This window comes from Notamacropus eugenii, chromosome 2 (genome assembly GCF_028372415.1).
Source record: "Notamacropus eugenii isolate mMacEug1 chromosome 2, mMacEug1.pri_v2, whole genome shotgun sequence".
Classification (NCBI taxonomy): domain Eukaryota; kingdom Metazoa; phylum Chordata; class Mammalia; order Diprotodontia; family Macropodidae; genus Notamacropus; species Notamacropus eugenii.
The window spans coordinates 254483721-254493060 of NC_092873.1; the positions used below are offsets into that span (position 1 = coordinate 254483721).

At 35.9% G+C, this 9340-nt stretch overlaps 1 protein-coding gene across 14 annotated transcripts in view; it reads left to right on the forward strand.

Moving 5' to 3' along the window:
* Positions 1-9340, forward strand: part of MAP3K4 (mitogen-activated protein kinase kinase kinase 4) — a 154944-nt gene that overhangs the window by 56842 nt on the left and 88762 nt on the right. The window lies entirely within an intron of this gene.

Sequence of the window (9340 nt, forward strand, 5' to 3'; positions counted from 1 at the left end):
GTTCTTTTGTTATCAGTGCTTGACCAAACCCTAATCCTGAGTGATCTCTAAAGTCTTACCGTTTTGCTCCTATTCTAGTCCTTTTGCAGGAAATCAGACAAGTGTGCGGAATTGTTCTACAGCATATTTATGCTATCTAATCAACTGAGCCTGTACTGCTGTCTATGGCAGTCTTTCTCTGATTGACACTTAAAAGATATCTCATCACCTGAATTTCCCCTTAAATACTTTTCTCTCCCACTGAGCCATCCTTTATAAAAAATTTTTTTAAAGAGAAAAATAGGTAAAAGGGAAAAATTCCACAACACTTATCAGTATATTTTTAAAAATCTAACATTCTATTCAACATTCCACATTTGTGAACCCTATCCCCACCCCTGTCCTCCTTCCAGAATCAGGGGAAGGCAACTGATAAATAGTCAAAGTATATGAACAGGGAGTTTTCAGAGGAAGAAATTAAAGCGATCTATAATCATATGAAAAAATGCTCTAAATCACTATTGATTAGAGAGATTCAAATCAAAACAACTCTGAGGTACCACATCACATCTATCAGATTGGCTAACATGACAAAACAGGAAGATGATAAATGTTGGAGAAGATGTGGGAGAGTCGGAACACTAATTCATTGGTGGTGGAGCTGTGGACTGATCCATCCATTCTGGAGAGCAGTTTGGAACTATGCCCAAAGGGCTACAAAAATCTGCATTCCATTTGACCCAGCAATATTGCTTCTGGAACTCTGTCCCAAAGAGATTATAGAAATGGGAAAGGGTCCCACACGTACAGAAATATTTATAGCAGCCCTCTTTGTGGTGGCCAAAAACTGGAAATCAAGGGGATGCCCATCAACTAGGGAATGGCTGAACAAGTTGTGGTATATGAATGTAATGGAATACTATTGTGCTCTAAGAAATGATGAACAGGAAGACTTCAGAGAGTCCTGGAAGGACTTATGTGAATGGATGCTGAGTAAAAGGAGCAGAATCAGGAGAACTTTGTACGCGGCAACAACCACAGTGTGCGAGGAAATTTTCTGGTAGACTTAGTACTTCATTGCAATGCAAGGACCTAAAATATTTCCAAAGAACTCATGATGCAAAATGCCTTTCACATCCAGAGGAAGAACTATGGAATTGGATCGCAGATAGAAGCAGACCATTTTCTTTTGTATTATGTTTTGTTTTATGGTTTCTCCCATTCATTTTAATTCTTCTATGCAACATGTATTTGATAGGAATGTATGTGTAGAACCTATATAAGATTGCACACCATCTCAGGGAAAGAGTAGGGAAGGAGTGGGGAATGAGGGGGAGAAGGGGAAACAATCTAAGATATATGGAAGTGATTGTTGAACACTGAAAACAAATAAAATAATTTAATTTAAAAAAAAGAATCAGGGGAAGGTGTCTTTTCATATATATTTTGGGAGCTACGTTTTTTTCTTTATAGTCAGTAGTTGCAATCAGGATATCTGGCATAGTTCAATGCAAAGTAGGAAGCATTAAGAAAGATGAAAAGGGAAGTAATATCCCTAATCATGCTTAAAAGTTCATAGACAACAAAATGGTAACAATATCACATATATATTTACTAAAATTGCCATAGCAAGTAAGGTTGAAGAAGATTTAATGGTGTTGAACTCAAATAGAAATGGAGACTACTGATCCGTACATGAGTATCCCTGCAGGCTCCATATTGAGTCAGTTTTAAAATGTAATGTTATATATGATTCACTGTATTTTTACTTATTTTGTTAAATATTTTCCAATTATATTTTAATCTGATTAGAGGACATTCAGTAGCATTGCGTGCAATATGTTTGACACCTCTGATTTAGACAGTGTAATCTTAATAATTTCAGTATTCTACTAACAAAATTGGACAAGTCAGAAAAATAGTAAAGAAAAAAAGTTGCAGATTAAAATAGAATGCTGAAAAAACTAAATTTGATAGATGTAGCTAAAACTGAATAGGAATAATATGTAAATGATGTCTCAACATTCGTGGCACTTGCATAAAAATTGATCATTTTGTAACAAAGAATTTAAAAATAAGTACAGAGAAAGGTAGATATTCTCAATACTTTGAATGATTATGCTATAAGAATATGATTAAGGTATAGAAAATGTAGATTTAAATGGAGATTAAAAATTAATTTGTTAAATAAAATAATGCAAAGACTAAAATATACAAATAAAGAAATAACAAGTATAATGACAGTGGTAATGTGTGATATATGTTATGGGATATAGCTAAGTCAGTAAAATTGGCAGCATTTTGGATATGGAGGTTGAGAGAGAAGGAAGAATTGAGGATAATACCTGTTGTGATCTTAAATGACTGATAGGATGCTAGTATCTTCAACAATAGTAGGAATCTTTGAAAGTGGGGAGTGTTTGGAGGGGAAGATAATGAGTTTAGTTTTGGGTATGTTGAGTTTAAGATATTTATGGGACATCTAGTTGGAGATGTCTAGCTGATGAGAGTGTGGAGGTCAGGCAAAATGTTAGACTGAGTCAGTAGATCTGAGAATTATCAGCATAGAGATGATAATTGAAATCATGGGAGCTCATGATATCACTAAGTGAAAGAGTATAGAAGGAGAAGAGAAGAGGACCCAAGACAGAGCCCTGGAGGACACACACCTTTAACAGTCCTGTGTGATGAAGATGAATACTTTAAGCCCAGCTAATAGCTTAGGTAAAGGCATGGAATTGGGAGATGCTAGTGCATTAGTTTGCCCAGAATGTATTATGTGTAAGGGGGATTGATGTATAATTGGCCTGAAATGTTTATATCTGTATCTGCTGTAGTGTCATGTTTATAGTAAGCATTCAAACATTTGTGGAATGAATACATGAATTAATAAATACAGGCTATAACAATTTTTGTTTTGTGAAGTTAGCTGGCTCCTGGAGGAGTCAGTTCTATTACTGTGGCTTTCCTACCACAGTATCTTAATGTTCAGGTAGAATCCCACTTCTGCTTTTTCCTCCAGCATAGGAGGGTAGAAGGCAAACTGGACTTTGTTAGATATCCAGGTAAAGTTTAATAATATAACTATTATTGCTGTCATGATGACATCATTGTCAATGAAACAGTCCCATAATGAGATGTTACATTTTTTCTGAGAATCAAAGTACTTATGTATTTTATGTACTTAGAGAAATTTTTATTTTTGAGGAATTTGGCTTCTCAAAAGAGATTAATTAATTATAAAATGTGGTTATTTAATTCAAATACTCTATCCAACCATATACCATTGCAGAATTTGTTATGCTACTGTATAGGACCCCAGAAATTAAGAATCAAGAGCCTATTAAGTTACTTGCCTGCTAATTTGATTATGACAATTCTTTTTAAAAACAAAACTGCAAGGCAAAATGCTAGAGCTCTCTTCCTTTCCTGTAAAAACATCCCCTCAAATTGCTTTATCTCTTTGGGAACTGCCCTTCCACCTCCCCTACTTACTATTTCTAAATGCCATAGGTTGTTAGTCTCTGCCATTTTGCAATAGTGCCTGAGGCTATTTCCAGTAACCAAATAGAAATGAGACCTATGGTAGGGCAGGGTGAAGTAAGCTCCTTACCAATTTAGCTTGATTGTTTCATGATGTTAGAACACACTACCACAAAGGTTCCTTATCTGGCAAGGTAGCAGATTTATCAGGCTACATGAGGCCAACTTGTTTCTGGTATAAAACTGAACAGGTGTCTCGTGTGCTTAGTTGGATTAAGTGGACTTCAGAATGGACTTCCAATAGTTCTCTCAATGGATAGGTAAGTGCCCTTGAGAATTAACTATTCTCTCTTCTCTCACTGTTTGAATTCATATATAAGCTACTTTATATTCAGCCTTATAAATGCTTCAAAAGAAAAAGTGAATGTTATCATATTTCTCCTAGATTGGTTTGGGTGGTATTCTGTGTTAGGTATTAGTTTTGAAACACTTCTTTGTTTAAAGATATCCTTCTTGCACCTAAAAATTACATGACAAAAACCATTTCTCAACAATTTTCCTGTTGCATGTTGAACTATGTATTAGCATTTATTTTCTTGAATTTATTGTTTAATAAGAAATCACTTACATCGTTTAAAGGTTTTAAAATCTTTATGTACTTCACTTTAACTATTCTTATGAGTTAAATGTTTAGTGATTTTGGATTAAAGTACTAGGATCGTCTGGCATCATAGATCCAGATTTGGAAGGGATCTCAGATGCTCAAGTCCTATTCTCTTATTTTGTAGCTGAGGCACTGAAGCCCAGGGAGATTCAGTGATGGTCACTGCTTTGATCTCTTACAGTTGTTGTTAAGGGAGGAGGAGCACAGGCCATGGCAGGTTTTACCACACTTCAAGTCTTTGAGGATAGCCCCAGTGCGGAATTGCCCCTCTGTTGTCATGGAACTAGCCTGGCTAAGGTGAACAAGGCCAACAGTGGATAAATTTTTCCAATCACAATACTTCATATTTATGATTCACTAAGATGTATACTGTGTGCCACTTATGAGATATATCATTGGACCCATACCAATATAGAGTGTTATATATGTATATACATATAGCCTTATAGTGTTTTTTAAAAAAAGCATTATAGTGTAATGGTTTTTAGCAAGTAGTTTGGCTTTTACATGGTTTTTTCTTGAAGTTTCGTATGAGGTTGCTCTTAACTTTCAACAATACATTTCTTAAAAAAATTATTTATTTTTAGTTGTAAACATTCATTTCCACAAGACTTTTGAGTTCCAAATTTTCTCCCCATCTTTCCCTTCCCCCCACCCAAGACATGGTGCATTCTGATTACCCCCTTCCCCTGATCTTCCCTCTCTTCTATCACACCCCTCCCTTCCCTTATCCCCATCTTCTCTCTTTTCTTTTAGGGCAAGATAGATTTCTATACCCCATTACCTGTATTTCTTATTTCCCAGTTGCATGCAAAGACAATTCTCAACATTTGTTCCTAAATATTTGAGTTCCAACTTCTCTCCCTTCCTCCCTCCACACACATCCCCACTGTGAAGGCAAGCAATTCAAGACAGGCTATACATGTGTAGTTATGCAAAAGACTTCCATAATAGTCATGCTATGAAAGACTAATTATATTTCCCTCCATCCTATCCCATCCCCCATTTGTTCTATTCTTTCTTTTGTCCTTGTCCCTCCCCAAAAGTGTTTACTTTAATTACTCCCTCCTCCCATTTGCCCTCCTTTCTATCATTCCCCCATCCCACTTATCCCCTTCTCTCCTGCTTTTCTGTAGTGTAAGATAGATTTTCATACCAAATTGAGTGTATTGGTTATTCCCTCCTTAAGTCAGATGTGATGAGAGTAACTTTAACTTTTTTCCTCTCACCTCTCCCCTTTTCCCCTCCATTGAAAAAGCTTTTTCTTGCTTCTTTTATGAGAAATAATTTGCCCCATTCCATTTTTCCCTTTCTCCTCCCAATATATTCCTCTCACCCCTTAATTTTAGTTTTTTAGATATCATCCCTTCCTATTCAATTCACACTGTGCCCTCTGTCTATTGTATATAATCCCTCCAACTCCCCAAATACTGAGGAAAGTCTTACAAATATGATCTTTCCATGTAGCAATGTAAATAGTTCAACTTTAGTAAGTCCCTTATGATTTTTCTTTCCTGTTTACCTTTTCATGCTTCTCTTGATTCTTGTGTTTGAAAGTCCTATTTTCTATTCAGCTCTGATATTTTCATCAAGGATGCTTGAAATTTCTTCTATTTCATTGAATGACTATTTTCCCCCTAAAATATTATACTCAGTTTTGCTTAGTAGGTGATTCTTGGTTTTAATCCTAGTTCCTTTGACTTCTGGAATGTCATATTCCAAGACCTTGGATTCCTTAATGTAGAAGCTGCTAGATCTTGTGTTATCTTGAGTGTATTTCCATGATATTAGAATTGTTTCTTTCTGCTGCTTACAATGTTTTCTCCTTGACCTAGGAACTCTGGAATCTGGCTACAATATTCCCAGGAGTTTTTCTTTTCAGATCTCTTTCAGGAAGTGATTGGTGGATTCTTTCAGTATTTATTTTGCCCTTTGGTTCTAGAATATCAGGGCAGTTTTCCTTGATAATTTCATGAAAGATGACATTTAGGCTCTTTTTTTCCATCATGACTTCCAGGTAGCCCCATGATTTTAAAATCTATTTTCCAGGTCAGTTGTTTTTCCAATGAGATATTTCACATTGTCTTCAATTTTTTCATTCTTTTGGTTTTGTTTTGTAATTTCTTGGTTTGTCATAGAGTCATTAGCTTTCATCTGCTCCATTCTGATTTTTAAAGAACTATTTTCTTTAGTGAGCTTTTGAACCTCCTTTTCCGTTTGTCTGATTCTGCTTTTTAAAGCATTTTTCTCCTCATTGGCTTTTTGGACCTTTTTTGCCATTTGGGTTAGTCTTTTTTTAAAGGTGTTATTTTCTTCAGCATTTTTTTGGTTCTCCTTTAGCAAGGTGTTGACTTGCTTTTCATGATTTTCTTGCGTTACTGTTATTTCTCTTCCCAATTTTTCCTCCACCTTTCTTACTTGATTTTCAAAATCTTTTTTGAGCTCTTCCATGGCCTGAGACCATTGGAAATTTATTTTGGAGGTTTTGGATTCAGAAGCCTTGACTTTTAGGTCTTCCTCTGTTGGTATGCATTGTTCTTCCTCATATGAAAGGATGGAGGAAAATACCTGTTCACCAAGAAAGTAACTTCCTGTGTTCTTATTTTTTTCCCCTTTTTTGGCATTTTCCCAACCAGTTACTTGACTTTTGAGTCCTTTGCCAAGTGGAGGGTATACTCTAGGGACCTGTAAGTTCTCAGTTCCTCTAAGGTGGGACAATCAAGGGAGAGGAGTTTACTCCTCTCCTGGCCTGTGCTCTGGTCAGGGAGCAACCGCAAGCTTTTCTGCCCAGGATCTGCAAATAGAATTCTCTCTCCAGAGCCTCCACCAGCTCCACCAGCCAGTGTTCCTCCTCAGACCAGGACAGCCACTCAGGGCTGAGCATCAGATTGGCTGCTTGATTCCCCCAGAGTCTTTAGGCAGAGGGCTCCAAAAAAGGATACTGCAGCTGCCTGGGGCTGGGGCAGGACCTTGATCCCTTCTCACCCAGGTGACAGAGCTTTCTCACTGACCTTTGAAGCTGTCTTTGGCGTTTGTGGGTTGAGGAATCTGGGAACCACAGCTGCTACCTGGGATTCCACGGCCTGAAGCCTGCTCCAGTCCTGTCCCTGCCACACTGTACCAATGCTGGGTTGCACTCCACTCTGAGCCCAGTGTGATAGACCTTTCCTGTTGGCCTTCCAGGCTGCCTTGGGCTGGAAATCTCTTTCATGCTGTCATTTTGTGGCTTCTGCTGTTCTAGAATTTGTTTAGAGTCATTTTTACAGGTAATTTATGGGCTTTTGGGGATGTCTTCTACAGGTCCATCCTTCTACTCCACCATCATGACTCTGCCCCAACATTTCATTTTTAAAAACAAATTTTATAGGACCTTGTTATTTAAACGAGGGCTTTTGAAAGTCATACTTTATGTTTATTTTCAATAAATTATGCCATGTTTCAGTTTCATGATTTGCTATTCTTCTATGAGTAATAACATGCAAATAGCTTAATTTTAAAATAATATTAAAAAGACTGTATTGTGGTCACTGGAAAGAGTTTTGGGAGTCTCAGGAGACTGAGATTCTAGTAGGTACTAGTTTACTGACTGACACTTTTAGCTAGTCATTTAATGATTCCATATCTCAATTTCAAGTAGGAATAATAATAAACTTGCCTCTCTGCAACTTATAGGAATATTATGTGGGGAGGAAATAAAAATTACACAAACACACACACGCTTTGACATCTTTGTAACAAATTACTATATTAATACAGGACATTTTATTTTTTCTTTTTGGAAATTTGGATATAACCACCTATAATTGAATAATACCGACTATGGAAGGTTTTTAGAAAGATAAGGTGTGAACTGATTCTAGCATGTCTCTGCTTCTTTTAGATACTTGGTATATGCCCATCTGTTTCCCTAGAATCATATAAACATAGTTTCACTTAGAAGATAAGTAGTTATGAGGTATATTAGAAAGGGTTTATGGCTCCCCTAATTCTTTACCCTTTTCAGAGTAAAAACTCCATATATTTCTGACCTGAAAAATAGAAGTTTGTTTAAAGAAGAAGCAAGAGTAAAATCAAGGAGATAAAAGCCCTTTCCATTATTTTGCTTCTCTGTCTAATGAAGTGATAATTCTTTCCCCATATACCTTATTGAGTCATTATGAAAAGAACACAAAATTATAAGATATGGGAAAGCATTCTGAAACATTTTTAGAGATTGTATGAGTGCATAATATTTATTTTATTATCCTTTTTCCTTTTCTGAAAGGTGCTTTAGTGATGTATCTTGTTTATGCCCCAATCTCGTTCTGATAGTCTTTTCCCATAGTATTCTCCTCTGCTAAAAGCAACAAAACTATTAAGTAAAGTCTTGCAATACATAGTCACCTAGCAGGTATGCCTGTACCTTATCATTTCTCTATGAAGTAGAAGGAAATTTATTCCATCGTTAGTCACTTAGACCCAATATTGACCATTTTGTTGATTTGATTGGTGGTGTTCTTTATTGCCACCATACTTAAATTATTGTACTTATTATATACTGTTTTGGTTCTATTTTCTCCTTTTGCATTTTCATTCCTCTGCCTCTGTTTGTCTGCAGTCCTCATATTTGTTGTCCCTTACACGCAAATCATTGTATTCCATTATATTCATATGTGAAATGATAGTTTCCTACAAAATAGCTTCAAGATTATAAATTATTTGAGAATTAACCAAAGACAGTTGGGAACTTAAATGCATACATATTAAATAAAAAGAATCTTTATAAACATAAAGGGAGACAAATAATTAGAGATTATCTTCATTATTCATTTGAAAGTTGTGTCTTCTCAACTCTTAAGCCTAATATTTATTCAATTATCACCAGTAGTCTTTTGATCATCTCAAAATAGACATATGCAGTATCTGCTCTCTGAACAAATTCACCTTTCTCAATCAGGTCAACATGTTACACAATATAACAAATTGCCCTACTTTAGTTTTCCCCCTTAAACTACCTGGGTTGTTTACCTAGGATTACAACTTTGAGGACACAGATCTGACTCTCCAGCTTTTTGTCTGAGATGACAAAGGAAATGATCTATTTTTTTTCTTTCCAGATATAGATTGTGTATTGCCAAAGGAAATTATCATAGTAAAGCAGGAATAAAAATTGCTTCTTGCTTTTAGATTTTTAGTGTGTTTTTTCCTGTTATATGACTTGATTTTTAAAACCAA